Below are 17,635 nucleotides of genomic sequence, written 5' to 3' on the forward strand. Positions count from 1 at the left end.
CATTGGAAAACCTCCCTGGTCTTTATGGTTGAATCTGTGTTTGAAATTCAGTGATCAACTGAGGGACCTTACAGATAACTGTATGTGTGGGGTACAGAGATGAGGTAGTCATTAAAATGGTTTACTCCTGAACTTATTTAGGCTTGCCATAACAAAGGGGTTGAATACTTATTGACTCAAGACATTTTAGCTTTTCATTTTTGATAAATTTTTATTTTAAAATATCTACACTGAACAAAAATATAAACGCAACATGAAACGATTTCAAAGACTTTACTGAGTTACAGTTTATATAAGGAAATCAGTCAATTGAAAGATACCTTGAAAAAAAAAGGTAGGGGCGTGGATCAGAAAACCAGTCAGTATCTGGTGTGACCACCATTTATTTTCTTTCTTTCTTTTTTTTTTTTTTTTTTTGTCATTTAGCAGACGCTCTTATCCAGAGCGACTTACAGGAGCAATTAGGGTTAAGTGCCTTGCTTAAGGGCACATCACAGATTTTTCACCTAGTCGGCTCGGGGATTAGAATCAGCGACCTTTCGGTTACTGGCACAACGCTCTTACCCACTAAGCTACCTGCCGCCTATGCAGCACGACAGATCTCCTTCGCATAGAGTTGATCAGGCTGTTGATTGTGGTCTGTGGAATGTTGTCCCACTACTCTTCAATGGCTGTGCGAAGTTGCTGGATATTGGCTGGAAATAGAACACTCTGTCGTACACATCGATCCAGAGCATCCCAAACATGCTCAATGGGTGACATGTCTGGTGAGTATGCAGGCCATGAACTGGGACATTTTCAGCTTCCAGGAATTGTGTACAGATAATTGCGACATGGGGCTGTGCATTATCATGCTGAAACATGAGGTGATGGCGGCAGATTAATGGCACGGCAATGCGCCTCAGGATCTCGTCATGGTATCTCTGTGCATTCAAATTGCCATCGATAAAATGCAATTGTATTCGTAGTCCGTAGCTTATGCTTGCCATACCATAACTCCACCGCCACCATGGGGCACTCTGTTCACAACTCTGACATCACCAAACCGCTCGCCCACACGACTCCATCACGCTGTCTGCCATCTGCCCGGTACAGTTGAAACCAAGATTCATCTGTGAAGAGCATACTTCTCCAGCATGCCAGTGGCCATCAAAGGTGAGCATTTACCCACTGAAGTCAGTTAAGACACCGAACTGCAGTCAGTCAAGGCCCTGGTGAAGATGACGAGCACGCAGATGAGCTTCCCTGAGACGGTTTCTGACAGTTTGTGCAGAGATTCTTCGGTTGTGCAAATCCAGTTTCATCAGATGTCTGGTTGGCTGGTCTCAGACGATCCTGCAGGTGAAGAAGCCTGATGTGGAGGTCATGGGCTAGCGTGGTTACTCATGGTCTGTGGTTGTGAGGCTGGTTGGTCGTACTGCCAAATTCTCTAAAATTAAGTTGGAGGCGGCTTATGGTAGAGAAATTAACATTAAGTTCACTGGTCTGGTGGACATTCCTGCAGTCAGCATGCCAATTGCACACTCCCTCAAAATTTGAAACATCTGTGGCATTGTGTTGTGTGACAAAACTGCTAATTTTAGAGTGGCCTTTTATTGTCCCCAGCACAAGGTGCACCTGTGTAATGATCATGCTGTTTAATCAGCTTCTTTATATGCCACACCTGTCAGGTGGATGGATTATCTTGGCAAAGGATAAATGCTCACTAACAGGGATATAAACAAATGCTTTTTGTGCATATGGAACATTTCTGGGGTCTTTTATTTCAGCTCATGAAACATGGGCCCAACACTTTACATGTTGCCTTTTATATTTTTGTTCAGTATAAAAACATAATTCCACTTAGACATTGTGAGGTATTGTGTGTAGGCCAGTGACACATCCATATTTAATTCAATAAATTCAGGCTGTAACACAACAAAATGTGAAATAAGTCAAGGGGTATGAATATATAGGTAGGGATAAAGTGACTAGGCGACTGTGTGTGCGTGTGCCTGTGTGTGCGTGTGTGTGTGTGTGCGTGTGTGTGTGTGTTAGACAGTCCAGTGAGTCTATATGCAGCAGCAGCAGGTCTGCTCCTGCAGGGAGGGATACAGATGAGGAGTAAAGTGACGAGCACTGTAATAGTAATAGTCTGCCTGTCAGGCCAGGCCAATGGGAGAGTAATGGTCCTCACAGAGTCCCACAGTGTCAGTGTGCTCCCATACAGATAACCCCTGCTCCTTCTGCACAGCCCTGTGGCTTCTGTAGTAACATATATCTCCCTCTCTCTTCCTCTTCCCTTTTTCTCCCCCCTCCTTCTCCTCTCACTCATTCTCATATGCTATTTGTCCATTGCTCTTTCTTTCTTTCTTTCTTTCTTTCTTTCTTTCTTTCTTTCTTTCTTTCTTTCTTTCTTTCTTTCTTTCTTTCTTTCTTTCTTTCTTTCTTTCTTTCTTTCTTTCTTTCTTTCTTTCTTTCTTTCTTTCTTTCTTTCTTTCTTTCTTTCTTTCTCTCTCTCTCTCTCTCTCTCTCTCTCTCTCTCTCTCTCTCTCTCTCTCTCTCTCTCTCTCTCTCTCTCTCTCTCTCTCTCTCTCTCTCTCTCTCTCTCTCTCTCTCTCTCTCTCTCTCTCTCTCTCTCTTGCATTTCTCCTCCCCTTATAATTTTTATAATTCACTGTATCACCATTCCAGTGGGTCAGAAGTTTACATACACTAAGTTGACTGTGCCTTTAAACAGCTTGGAAAATTCCAGAAAATAATGCTTGACATCATGGGAAAATCAAAAGAAATCAGCCAAGACTTCAGAAAAAAATGTGTAGACCTCCACAAGTCTGGTTCATCCTTGGGATCAATTTCCCAACGCCTGAAGGTACCACGTTTATTTGTACAAACAATAGTACGCAAGTATAAACACCATGGGACCACGCAGCCGTCATACCGCTCAGGAAGGAGACGCGTTCTGTCTCTTAGAGATGAACGTACTTTGGTGCGAAAAGTGCAAATCAATCCCAGAACAACAGCAAAGGACCTTGTGAAGATGCTGGAGGAAACAGGTACAAAAGTATCTATATCCACAGTAAAACGAGTCCTATATCGGCATAACCTGAAAGGCCGCTCAGCAAGGAAGAAGCCACTGCTCCAAAACCGCCATTAAAAAAACAGACTACGGTTTGCAACTGCACAAGGGGACAAAGATCGTACTTTTTGGAGAAATGTCCTATGGTCTGATGAAACAAAAATAGAACTGTTTGAACATAATGACCATCGTTATGTTTGGAGGAAAAAGGGAGATGCTTGCATCCCGAAGAACACCATCCCAACCGTGAAGCACGGGGTGGCAGCATCATGCTGTGGGGGTGCTTTGCTGCAGGAGGGACTGGTGCACTTCACAAAATGAGGAAGGAAAATTATGTGGATATATTGAAGCAACATCTCAAGACATCAGTCAGGAAGTTAAAGCTTTGTCGCAAATGGGTCTTCCAAATGGACAATGACCCCAAGCATACTTCCAAAGTTGTGGCAAAATGGCTCAAGGACAACAAAGTCAAGGTATTGGAGTGGCCATCACACAGCCCTGACCTCAATCCTATAGAACATTTGTGGGCAGAACTGAAAAAGCGTGTGCGAGCAAGGAGGCCTACAAACCTGACTCAGTTCCACCAGCTCTGTCAGGAGGAATGGGCCAAAATTCACCCAACTTATTGTGGGAAGCTTGTGGAAGGCTACCCGAAACGTTTTACCCAAGTTAAACAATTTAAAGGCAATTCTACCAAATACTAATTGAGTGTATGTAAACTTCTGACCCACTGGGAATGTGATGAAAGAAATAAAAGCTGAAATAAATCATTCTCTCTACTATTATTCTGACATTTCACATTCTTAAAATAAAGTGGTGATCCTAACTGACCTAAGGGACTTTTTACTAGGATTAAATGTCAGGAATTGTGAAAAACTGAGTTTAAATGTATTTGGCAAAGGTGTATGTAAACTTCCGACTTCAACTGTACATACTCTCTCACACACATACTATTTCTCTCACACACACACACACACACACAGACACACACACAGACACACGTGTCCTCAGTCCTTCTCAGACCAGTACAAGCGTAAAATCTTGTTTTAATATGTAAATCAGGAGAAGATGGAAAAAAAGCGGTTTTTAAATGATCCTGAAGTGCAGCACAGTGTGACGCCCAGACAGCCATCTCCACTTCTTCCCACAAAATTATTTTTGTGTGGACGGCAGAATAGCAAGGCGGAGGGCTGGGGTATCTGCCTGCCTGCCGGGTGGCTGCTCTGCTCTGCTCTGCTTGGGGCTCTGCCTTGTCTGATGAACGACCCGCGAGAGGTAATAAAAATATCAAAAACTTGGAGACCGTTAACCAAACAGAAAACACATCTGCAATAAAGGAACAGTCGTTCACAGTGGGAGGCTACAATAAAGGCTGAGGAGCTGTAAGTGCCATAGGACCCCAGTCCACAAATCACCTCACACCACCCAGAGCAGTGGAATCACCCCCAATCCACCCAGAGCAGTGGAATCACCTCACACCACCCAGTGGAGTGGAATCACCTCACATCACCCAGAGTAGTGGAATCACCTCATACCACCCAGAGCAGTGGAATCATCTCACACCACCCAGAGCAGTGGAATCATCTCACACCACCCAGAGCAGTGTAATCACCTCACACCACCCATAGCAGTGGAATCAACCCCACACCACCCAGAGCAGTGTAATCACCCTAACACCACCCATCGCAGTGGAACAGGTCGAGCTGGGGGAGGGAAGGAGTCGACTCTGAGATGGAGGGGAAACAGAGTTTGACAGAACACAGTGGGTTCCTGTGCTGATGGTAGCTCTGCTCTGCTCCTCATTGGAGGTGAAGGGCTGTGAAATGGGCTTATCCACCTCAGATAAGGACATAACTTAATTTATTACACATGGCTTCTAGAGGCCATTATCTTCTGCTGAGATGAGCTTTGGTAACCTTGGTATCTATGACTTAGGAATGAACAATCTTTGAACTTTTTTGTAAGTTACATATTTGTGAGGATATTGGTGTGTGTTTTGAGCGAGTGTCATAGATATGGATTTTGTAGTGAGCCAAAGTTTGTGGCTCACTACTGACAGGCACAGAGAGACAAGTTCCTCCAGTCAGATATATATACAGTGGGGAGAACAAGTATTTGATACACTGCCGATTTTGCAGGTTTTCCTACTTACAAAGCATGTAGTGGTCTGTAATTTTTATCATAGGTACATTTCAACTGTGAGAGACGGAATCTAAAACAAAAATCCAGAAAATCACATTGTATGATTTTTAAGTAATTAATTTGCATTTTATTGCATGACATAAGTATTTGATACTTCAGAAAAGCAGAACTTAATATTTGGTACAGAAACCTTTGTTTGCAATTACAGAGATCATACGTTTCCTGTAGGTCTTGACCAGGTTTGCACACACTGCAGCAGGGATTTTGGCCCACTCCTCCATACAGACCTTCTCCAGATTCTTCAGGTTTCGGGGCTGTCGCTGGGCAATACAGACTTTCAGCTCCCTCCAAAGATTTTCTATTGGGTTCAGGTCTGGACACTGGCTAGGCCACTCCAGGACCTTGAGATGCTTCTTACGGAGCCACTCCTTAGTTGCCCTGGCTGTGTGTTTCGGGTCGTTGTCATGCTGGAAGACCCAGCCACGACCCATCTTCAATGCTCTTACTGAGGGAAGGAGGTTGTTGGTCAGAATCTCGCGATACATGGCCCCATCCATCCTCCCCTCAATACGGTGCAGTCGTCCTGTCCCCTTTGCAGAAAAGCATCCCCAAAGAATGATGTTTCCATGCTTCACGGTTGAGATGGTGTTCTTGGGGTTGTACTCATCCTTCTTCTTCCTCCAAACACGGCGAGTGGAGTTTAGACTAAAAAGCTCTATTTTTGTCTCATCAGACCACATGACCTTCTCCCATTCCTCCTCTGAATCATCCAGATGGTAATTGGCAAACTTCAGACGGGCCTGGACATGCGCTGCAGGATTTTAATCCATGACGGCGTAGTGTGTTACTAATGGTTTTCTTTGAGACTGTGGTCCCAGCTCTCTTCAGGTCATTGACCAGGTCCTGCCGTGTAGTTCTGGGCTGATCCCTCACCTTCCTCATGATCATTAATGCCCCACAAGGTGAGATCTTGCATGGAGCCCCAGACCGAGGTTGATTGACCGACATCTTGAACTTCTTCCATTTTCTAATAATTGCGCCAACAGTTGTTGCCTTCTCACCAAGCTGCTTGCCTATTGCCCTGTAGCCCATCCCAGCCTTGTGCAGGTCTACAATTGTATCCCTGATGTCCTTACACAGCTCTCTGGTCTTGGCCATTGTGGAGAGGTTGGAGTCTGTTTGATTGAGTGTGTGGACAGGTGTCTTTTATACAGGTAACGAGGTCAAACAGGTGCAGTTAATACAGGTAATGAGTGGAGAACAGGAGGGCTTCTTAAAGAAAAACTAACAGGTCTGTGAGAGCCAGAATTTTTCCTGGTTGGTAGGTGATCAAATACTTATGTCATGCAATAAAATGCAAATGAATTACTAAAAAATCATACAATGTGATTTTCCTCTACATGCTTTGTAAGTAGGAAAACCTGCAAAATCGGCAGTGTATCAAATACTTGTTCTCCCCACTGTAGATAGACAGATGGAGAGGTAGAGAGGGAGGTAGAGAGAAGTGCGCAGAGAGAGGGAGAGAGAGAGAGAGACAGACAACACAAACACACATACATACACATTACACAAACACACTCACACACGTTTTACACTCATCATTTGCTGCTGCTACACTGTTCTTTATTTTACTCTTATTATTATCTATCCTGATGCCTAGTCACTTTACCCTGCCTTCATGTACATACATTATATACCTCAAATACCTTGTACCTCTGCACATTGATCTGGTACTGGTACTCCCTGTATATTGCTCCATTCTTGTGTTTTTTATTTTATTCCTTGTGTTATTATTTCACAGTAAAGTCTACAGCAGTTGTATTCGGCGCATGTGACAAATGAACATTTTATTAGAATCTTAACCAGTTCTTTAAATATGAGACATTTTCATTGGCTAAATTAAGTTCGAACTGTCTTTTTCATTTTGTGCTCCGTATTTAGTTTAAGATAGGTTCAAAGAAGGCATGTTGTAAAATAAATATAATTAGCCTATTGCTGTCATTTATGGGGTAGGCCTACGGTAGGAACTTGCCTTTGTTGGCACTTGCTGAAATATAGGCCTAGCCTGTTCAAAACTTTTGTGAAGGTGCAAAACCAGTTAAGTTTAAATATGCAACAAGTATATATAGCCTCCCTACTGTCACTTTATTCTATTGTATATATAGCCTCCCTACTGTCACTTTATTTTTTACTTCTGCTCTTTTTTTCTCAACACTTTTTTTGTTGTTGTTTTATTCTTACTTTTTTGTTTAAAATAAATGCACTGTTGGTTAAGGGCTGTAAGTAAGCATTTCACTGTAATGTCTGCACCTGTTGTATTCGGCGCATGTGACCAATAAAATTTGATTTGATTTGATTTGATTTGAAGTGGTTTGTTTCATTCTGGTGAGCCATTTTCTTTGGGCAAATTAAGTTCCAACTGTAATGTTGTGTTTGCCACAATATAATATAATTACCAGTAGGCCTATAGGGCTTCTCACACTCAAAGCATGAAAAGGAAAAACCAAAGAGGGTGAGATGCAAAACGTAATTGAATGGCGCAATATAATAACCTGTTCATATTTTCCCTATACACAATGACTTGACTTACTTTTGATATTACCCTAACAAAGTTAAGAAACGTTTGTGAAGGTTTGGTGTGGTATGGCTATCATTAGGCTTAGCTACTGCAGGCCTATGAAGGCAGTGCACACCGGCGCGCCAACTCTCTCCGACAGTTGAACTTGAGGTATGGAAGAATGTTTTAGGCCTACCAGAGTTACTCCTTTAATCTAACAATATAATGCTTATCTTTATAAAACGTATTCTGATAAAAATGTACGAATTAGCCTCCTTCTGTATGCCTATCTGAAAAGAATAAAGAATGCACGTTGGTGTCAGGAACATGGCGTCGGCATATCTCTATCTTAATCTCGGTCTCTCTAGGGGTAGGCCTGCTTCTCTTCCTTTATATATATTTTTGTAATATTAATATACAGTGGATGCCTAGGCCTATGCTCTGGTGGATTTAGCGCTCAAATCTCCGACAGCTGAATCGTGAGGTGGACAATTATTGTTTTAGGAAAGAAAAAACCAATACAACAATAAGCTACAAAGTTTTATAAATGCTACACTTCGAAACACAACAAGTAGTTTAAAAGAAATGTGTTCTAGGCTGTTTTTAAGGTCACGTAAGTAACTGTGGATCAATTGGCTAGTATCACTAGTTTATTGATGGTGCTGGCAGCGACCAGTCTGAGGTTTCTTTCTCTCTTTAGTCTCGGATCCGAATCGGCACGGGTCTGTTTGGGTCTGTTTTTCCACAGGCCTTTTCAGAATGGGTCTGACTGTCCTAGCATTCCAGGCAGGCTAAAGCAAACGCTCAAAGTATTTAAAATAGTATTTGAACCCAGGTCTGCTCCTGTGTACCAGGAATACTAGTGAGGCCTACATCTATCAGCCGACAGGGAGCATAGGTCAGGTTATTACAGACCGATGCCTAATCTGGGATGGGGGTGATGGACTGATGGATGGATGACTTGGATCCCGTCTCTCACATTTAATCTGAGGCATGGCCAGGCCGTCCAGTGTCAAGAAATATTATGTTTCATGTGTTTTGTAAAGGTTTTGAAGGGCAGGTACATTTGTAGCTCTTACCTGTCTGTTGGTCACGTCCATCTCTTCAGCTGTCTCTGAGATGTGGCCCCGGACACCCTGACAGCACAGCCAGGTGACAACAGGCTGTAATCTCCTCCACCGACCGACGCCCACAGTGTGATTCAGAACTGTGTGGGGTGTCAGAAATACTTCCACATGGAACGGACAAGCTGTGTGATGATGGGACGTTTCAATAGATCAACGTGAAACTCAGAGCTCCATGCCAAGAGCTGGTCCTCCTGAGCGAGCTGCGCCAAAGAGCACAGCAGACGCTCCTTTTGAATGTCTGTCTCATCTGTCCACATTGCCAAGAACAGGATCTCGACGTGTGAGTTTTTATTGGACCAGACCCTGTAACCCAGGGAAAGGAAAGGCTGTTGGGAAGGCCCAGGTGTAGAAAAAAACAAAGCAGAGCAGGAGGTTGCCTAGTCGTAACTGACTGCTGAGATCACTGGCATTTAGACAGCAGGCCTGATGTGTGTGTACCCAAGCCAGGAAGGGATGCTCAAACAGAAAAATGAATAATGAGGCCCAAAGATTAATTTTCATGATGATGAGAATTTTATAGTATAGGGTGGAGAGGAGGAGGAGAGTTGGGGTTGTAATGATTGAGGGCCTATTCGAATCCCAGGAATGAGCTAATGGAGTTTATTAATGACAGAGCTGGGGCTAATGACACTGCTAGTAGATCACTACTCTCACTGGAGGAAGTGTATGATGTAGGACCAAGGGAGGGAGAGAGGGATGAGGGAGGGAGGTGTGAGAGACAGGACCATCTAGACTAGAGAAGGTTCTGCTAGAGGACAGCCCTACAGCCATTATCTCAGCAGCATATAGGGAAAATAATTAGGATTACAACCTAACAATGGATGGACACTTACTTACTTTTTTGACCAGCCATTTAGGACTACTACTTACAACTGACCCCTTAATTAAATAAATACCTTTTCCTGACACAAACTATGGGAAGCAAAACAAACAAAAATAGACAGTTTAACCTATCATTATCAGGCCTGTAATGACAACCAGATGGAGAGGGGTTCGGGCATACCAATTTCTTGAGGTAATAATGGCCTTCCATGATCCATCTTTCACCCCTCATCCAGCCTCACTTTGTTGGATGGTAGGTTTTGTACATGGGGTAGTAAGTCTAGTCAGGCTACACAGTTTTTCACAATGTTGACACCATTAGTTAGTATTAGCTTGATCTAAAGTCTAGTAAGAACTTGGATTAATCCTACAAGTTATCAAAGGTTATTTTTCTCTTTTGTATGTGTGTTCATTGGTTGTTTTGATCAATGACATTCCTCCTCTGTAGTCTTTCTCCCATTGCATTCCACTCTATCCACTAGGGTTGGGACTGGGAGTACCTGGCTTATATCTTCCACATGCTGCACTGAACGGCTCTTGATTTTCCCGTCCGGAACAGGAGCATGCAGATAAATTATTGGCCGTCTCCTCCTGCACGAGGCCATTAGTCTCCGACACAGCAAATGAAGTCAATTTTATGCTGTCCAGTTTGATTCCTTCTTCCAGGGCCAGATGTGGACGTCCCATTCAAACACACCAGCGTTACGCTGTGTAGTCAAAGAACTAGGAAGAGCACGTACGTTCCCCCTCTTGGAATGTCAGCGGCAGTAGGCCCATAGATAGTGATCTAAGTGCCATCCATTATAATGTGTCACAATTTTGCCCCTTTACAGAGATGAATTCAAATCAAATCAAATCAAATTGTATTTGCCACATGCGCCGAATACAACAGGTGTAGACATTACCGTGAAATGCTTACTTACAGCCCTTAACCAACAATGCATTTATTTCTTAATAAAAAGTAAAATAAAACAATAACAACAACAAAGTGTTGAGAAAAAAAGAGCAAAAGTAAAATAAAATAACAGTAGGGAGGCTATATACAGGGGGGTACCGGTGCAGAGTCAATGTGCGGGGGCACCGGCTAGTTGAGGTAGTTGAGGTAATATGTACATGTGGGTAGAGTTAAAGTGACTATGCATAAATAATGAACAGAGTAGCAGCAGCGTAAAAAGATGGGGTGGGGGGGGGGGTAGAGCAAATAGTCTGGGTAGCCATGATTAGCTGTTCAGGAGTCTTATGGCTTGGGGGTAGAAGCTGTTGAGAAGCCTTTTGGACCTAGACTTGGCGCTCCGGTACCGCTTGCCATGCGGTAGCTGAGAGAACAGTCTATGACTAGGGTGGCTGGAGTCTTTGACCATTTTGTTGTCCTTCCTCTGACACCGCCTGGTATAGAGGTCCTGGATGGCAGGAAGCTTGGCCCCAGTGATGTACTGGGCCGTACACACTACCCTCTGTAGTGCCTTGCGTTCGGAGGCCGAGCAGTTGCCATACCAGGCAGTGATGCAACCAGTCAGGATGCTCTCGATGGTGCAGCTGTAGAACTTTATGAGGATCTGAGGACCCATGCAAAATCTTTTCAGTCTCCTGAGGGGGAATAGGCTTTGTCGTGCCCTCTTTACAACTGAAAAAAAAATCCTGTATTGACTCTTTGCCTGTTTGATGGTTCGTCGGAGGGCATAGCGGGATTTCTTATAAGTGTCCGGGTTAGAGTCCCGCTCCTTGAAAGCGTCAGCTCTACCCTTTAGCTCAGTGCGGATGTTGCCTGTAATCCATGGCTTCTGGTTGGGGTATGTATGTACGGTCACTGTGGGGATGACATCATCTATGCACTTATTGATCAGAGAATGGAGCAGAGAGTAATCTGGAGCAGGCAGCCGTTACAACTGTGTATTTATCGGTCTCTTCTGCTGTTGACCAGACCTTTCAATGCACATATAATTCATCAGAGGTGCTTAAAGAAACACCATTCTGCAAACAAGGATTTCAGCGAGACGGTCTCTCTCTTTCTATCTTTCTTCCCCCCCCCCCCCCCCCCCCCCTCTCTCTCTCTCTCTCTCTCTCTCCCTCGTAAAGTTGTGACAAAGGTATCTTAGCCTCATTGCTCTTACCATTGAAAACGTCCCCTCTAACTCCAAACCAAATAGTCGGCTTGTGAGAGATTTTCTCTCCACCACTAGTGCCATAATGCTTTATGCCAGATGATTGAGTCCCTGGAGTGAGGAGTTCCTGGAGTTTCGTGGCCAGGTTCAACAACAATCCAGGCCTCCACTTGGACCTCGATCATCAGATCAGCTGATAGTCTCTCCCTCTCTCACACACACTCTCTCTCTACCTCTTTCTGTCTCTCTCTCTTTCTCTCACCGACTCTCCCTCTTTCTCCCCCCCCCTCTCTCTACCTCTTTCTGTCTCTCACCCTCTCTCTCTTTCTCCCTCTCTCACCCTTTCTCTTTCTCTTTCTCTCTCTCTCTCTACACCTCTCTCTCTCCCTTTCTACCACCCTCTCTCGCTCTCTGTCTCTGTCTGTCTGCCTCTCTCTCTCTGTCTGTTTCTCTGTCTGTCTCTCTCTCTGTTTCTCTGTCTCTGTCTATCTCCCTCTCCCTCTCTCTCTCTCTCTCTCTCTCCATGGGTTTCTGTTTTGCATGAACGTCTTGCGCATGTTACTTAGCAACTGAAAATTCCTGACCCATTACCTTTAGCAGCCAGCCTACAATGTAATACCCACATTGGAGTGCATTGCTGTGCTTTCCTTGTGTTGACCAGTGTGTGTGTGTGTGTGTGTGTGTGTGTGTGTGTGTGTGTGTGTGTGTGTGTGTGTGTGTGTGTGTGTGTGTGTGTGTGTGTGTGTGTGTGTGCGCGTGCATGCTTGCTTGTGTTAGTGAATAAGGCTCTCTGAGAGCAGTCTATGTATGGTTTATGAATTTCTTATGGCTGCTCTTCCTTGCTTGCTCTCTTTGTGGCCTTTGCTGTTCAACCCATAGCCCTGGTGAATTCTGGGATCTCCCAGCTGTGTATCCGGAGGGACAGTAAGATTGTTGTGTCGGCCGGCTGGGACCACCGTGTCCATGCTTTTGGCTGGATGAAGATCCGGCCCCTGGCTGTGCTCCAGCACCACACAGACATGGTGCTCAGCCTGGCCCTTCTCAGACCACCAGGACCCCAGGAACAGGCTGCTGGCTGCGGGCTCTAAGGACCAAGGCATCAGCCTCTGGTCCATAATCAACCAGAGCTCAGACTCAGACACTGGGTGAACCACTGGGCTCTGTGTATTCTGTGGGAACCCCAACTCTGTGACTGACTCTATGTACTGTATGTCTCATCCTACACTCTTAGAAAAAAAGGGTTCCAAAAGGGTTCTTCGGCTATCCCCATAGGAGAACCCTTTTTGGTTCCAGGTATAACTATTTTTGGTGCCAGGTAGAATACTTTTGAGTTCCATGTAGAACCCTCTGTCGAAAGGGTTCTACAGGGAACCCAAAAAGTTTCTACATGGAACCAAAAAGGGTTCTTCAAAGGGTTCTCTTATGGGGACAGCCGAATAACCCTTTTAGGTTCTACATAGCACCTTTTTTTTTCTACGAGTGTATGGAGGGAGTCCTCTCCTCAGTAATCATGCCAACTGTTTTACAGTTAACACTCCTTATACTCTCTCCAGTCTGTATCTGAAATAATAATAATTTAATAATTTGGTGGGTGCTTATATTTGTCCTATTTCACACTTGTACAAGTGTGTATTAATACCCATGTGTGAATTGGAAATGTGTTTTTTTTGCATATCCCAACTCTCCCTGTGACACCAAAGTGCTGTACTTACTATAGCTGGACTGTGTGGATTACTGGGCAGGATCTTCTGGCTCGGAGTGTGAAGACATTTCCGATCATGGCCTTACCTTCCTGGAAGTACCAGCTCTAGAGATTTCCCCTCTCCAATAGTTTATTTATACATAGCCAAGATGGTTCAGGTCAGGATGAGGTCTTTGTGCTTCCAAATAAAAGCTGTAAATAAGTCAAGATGGCGGGTTAGTTCTTCTGCTTACAATTCATTGAGACTCAACTTAAGGTTCCTGAGTGGCGCAGTGGTCTAAGGCACTGCATCGCAGTGCTAGCTGTGCCACTAGAGATCCTGGTTCAAATCCAGGCTCTGTCGCAGCCGGCCGCGACCGGGAGACTCATGGGCAGCGCACAATTGGCCTAGCGTTGTCCAGGGTAGGGGAGGGAATGGCCGGCAGGGATGTAGCTCAGTTGATAGAGCATGGCGTTTGCAACGCCAGGGTTGTGGGTTCGATTCCCACAGGGGACCAGAATGTATTCACTAACTGTAAGTCGCTCTGGATAAGAGCGTCTGCTAAAATGACAAAAATGTTAAGGAATTTTAACACGTTATTTCGTCAAATCCAACTGTTTTATTGTGTTTGCTACTCTGGTAGGAGATTTGCTTGTGCGGACTTGAATTTGAGGTATAAATCGCACCTGAAGTGCTATGTAATCCTGTATTGTTGTTCTAGCAGTCAAACAGGGTTAACCACAGGACTGGGACAGAGGAGACAAAGCTGTTTAAGTAGAGCCACTGAACAATTGGCCCTCAACAATAGGGACCTGTCGGGATATGGGCTAAAGTTAGAGGTTAGTCTTTTATTTTCAGTTTGGTCTTCAATATCTATCTGTTTCTCTTTGTAAATGTAGTATGTTGCCTATCTATAGGGGAAATTATTGGTGTGTCAAATTCAAATATTTAGAAACAAATAAAATGTTAATGATTTTACACCCAAAGTACACAATATGTAAGTAAATGTTGTGCTTTTTTTTACTGTTCTATTTCCTGGTAGGCCTAATAAATATATATTTTTCTGTACATCCACAAAGCATTATGTATCACTGCACTGTAGAATATTAACTAGTCCTCCTTGGTCAGGGTAGTTGAGAAGCCGCCATACTTGTTGTCAAACGACCAGAGAAAACAGAGAAGTCTTGTTTTTCTACCGGGTTTAAATGGTGTCTAATAATATCCCAGTGAGTCAATGAGCAGCTCTGTATTACATAACTTGTAGGGATCTCATGTGTTACATGGCCGTGCTGCAGACACCGCTAGGACTTCAAACAGATGTTCTGCTTCATAAAGCCCCCTCTCCTGGGATGATCTCGACAGAAGTAGCTCATCAGGCTACAGGAAAAGGCCAGAGAAATCAAAGGCTCCAGACGTTCATAATAGCAGCAAACTATTCCTCTTTTCCAAGTAAGAGGAAAGAGCAACCCGTTCATTACATGAAACTAACTCCCCTGTGGCGTGCTCAGTCCTTGTCTTCCCTCCACTCTGCTCTGACTTCTCCCCGTACCTTTGTCCGTGACCTCTGCCGCGACTTCTGTCTCCGTACCTTTGTCCGTGACCTCTGTCGCGACTTCTTCAATCTCTAATAGCTTCCTACTTCTCCTCTAGACTTTGAACAAACAACAGAAGTGGCATGGGGCGGCTTCCGTCCATTCTCTGATAAATCAAATGCTGCTTCATTGATGCAGATGTGTGCTGAATGGAGAAGCGACCCACAAGCTAACGGAGGGAGGAGGGGAGGGGAGGGGGGGCCATCGTAAATCACCTCATAATAGATCATTTAGGAAGTCAATAAATGGAGAGAGGAGAGGACCCCACAACAGGGCCGGATGGCCGGACGCACAATAGCACCTTAGAAATCATTTGCACTGACTACCCACACATCCAACTCTTACACACACACACACACACACACACACACACACACACACACACACACACACACTCAGAACTCATACACACACACACTCAGAACTCATATACACACACACACACACACACACACACACAGTCAACGCTGCTGTTCTATTATATACTATTGATTCCACTGCCCACTTTATATTTGTAAATGCAGTCCATTATTACTATGCATACTACCTCTTCTATTTATTCTACTACTTGTTATTCTTTGACTCTTTTCATTGTTATTATTGATGAATGTTCTGCTTTGTTGAAGGAGCTAGCACATAAGCATTTCACTGCACCTTTTATACCGGCTGTAAACTGTGTATTTGACATACATTTAATTTTGATTTATTGTCCTGTACCTCACTTATCACTTAGCTGTGTCCACCATCGCCTTGGAGGGCAAGGGTCAGCGGGTCATTGTGACTGGATATTTTCTCTGCTCAGTCAAGAGTCTTGAGCTTAGCTTAGGCCTCTGCTGTTACAGCACGGGTTGAATAGACCTTGGCGTATTAATGGTGGGTTGGATTACTGGGTGTTGACGATGACGTGAGATCAACTGAGCTTGAATGTTTATAAAATAAAAAATGAATAGGACCATGATTGTAAGAAAATAATCGTTCTCTGCTTGAGAGCAGGTAAAATGCCACGCTTTGTGGGCCGAGCAGTTATTATTTATCGTATGCACACTAATATGAATGTATCACGGATCTCGCTCTCTCTCTAGTGATGATGGGTTTTTATATTCACCATAAAATGTCCGTCAGCGATGGCAAATGGAACATAAACTGTAGTACCTTCGCTTGCTGAAAAGCTTTGAGAAAATATGAAACACGTGCTCTGCTCTCTCTGCATGACTTTTAGGTAAACGACTCCAGTAGGTCTACCTCGGCTTGTTTTCAATATCTGTCCCCAGATATGCCAAGCTGCAGGGGTGTGGCAGGAGAAATGTACACAAAGGTAGAACAAACTGAGCACCACTTTGATAGGCCTGTCACAACAGATGGTCCAGATACAGATGAGTGTCAAACGATGCCTCTGGTTGCATTATCATTCATTCTCCTGAGGCTCCTCATACGTCAATGGCAAGCATTTGGCATCCGATCTTCTTTGGAGCTGAAGACATCTGTGTGCATAGCTAGGCTGTACAGAAATACCACAGGATTTCACTCTTATTAAGTCTTATTCTTCTGTCTGATTGGGGTTAGGCTATTTTCCACATGCCCACTCACATTTAAAGCATGATATTAGCTAGTGAGGAAACACTGGAAATCATGTCAGTGTTTACTTGAGCTGAATGTGCAGAAAAATAATGAACATCTATGGCCCTAATTTTAGAAATGTAATGTAAAAAAATACAAAAACGCATCATGGTGATAACCACTGTGGCAAACTTGTATGCATTTGCTTTTTCTTTTCAAAATAGTTTGAGTTTCTGCTACATTTTGGTATCTTTTTCTGTAAAAAACAGCAAATCATAAACAAAACCACTAAAACAGTATTGGTGGGCTGCTGTTTTCCATGCTGTATTTAATTGGTGGGCTGCTGTTTTCCATGCTGTATTTAATTGGTTGGCTGCTGTTTTCCATGCTGTATTTAATTGGTGGGCTGCTGTTTTCCATGCTGTATTTAATTGGTGGGCTGTTGTTTTCCATGCTGTATTTCATTGGTGGGCTGCTGTTTTCCAGGCTGTATTTAATTGGTGGGCTGCTGTTTTCCTTGCTGTATTTAATTGGTCGGCTGCTGTTTTCCATGCTGTATTTAATTGGTGGGCTGCTGTTTTCCATGCTGTATTTATTGGTGGGCTGTTGTTCGCCATGCTGTATTTAATTGGTGGGCTGCTGTTTTCAATGCTGTATTTAATTGGTGGACTGCTGTTTTCCATGCTGTATTTCGTTGGTGGGCTGCTGTTTTCCATGCTGTATTTACATTTACATTTACATTTTAGTCATTTGGCAGACGCTCTTATCCAGAGCGACTTACAGTTAGTGAGTGCATACATTATTTTTTAATACTGGCTCCCCGTGGGAATCAAACCCACAACCCTGGCGTTGCAAACGCCATGCTCTACCAACTGAGCTACACCCCTGCCGGCCATTCCCTCCCCTACCCTGGACGACGCTGGGCCAATTGTGCGCCGCCCCATGGGTCTCCCGGTCGCGGCCGGTTACGACAGAGCCTGGATAGTTAATTGGTGG

General features: G+C 44.0%; 1 pseudogene across 1 annotated transcript in view; it reads left to right on the plus strand.

The window, feature by feature from the left end:
- The window catches only part of LOC311144370 (guanine nucleotide-binding protein subunit beta-like protein 1), a 48,454-nt pseudogene extending 35,497 nt beyond the window's left edge, over positions 1-12,957 (plus strand). The window contains exons 4-5 of the transcript in view: positions 10,373-10,442; positions 12,688-12,957. The product of the transcript in view is annotated as a guanine nucleotide-binding protein subunit beta-like protein 1 (transcript). The remainder of the gene's footprint in view (positions 1-10,372; positions 10,443-12,687) is intronic.
- Positions 12,958-17,635: the final 4,678 nt, after the last annotated feature.

Source organism: Coregonus lavaretus, assembly GCF_964263955.1.
Source record: "Coregonus lavaretus genome assembly, chromosome: 17".
Lineage (NCBI taxonomy): Eukaryota > Metazoa > Chordata > Actinopteri > Salmoniformes > Salmonidae > Coregonus > Coregonus lavaretus.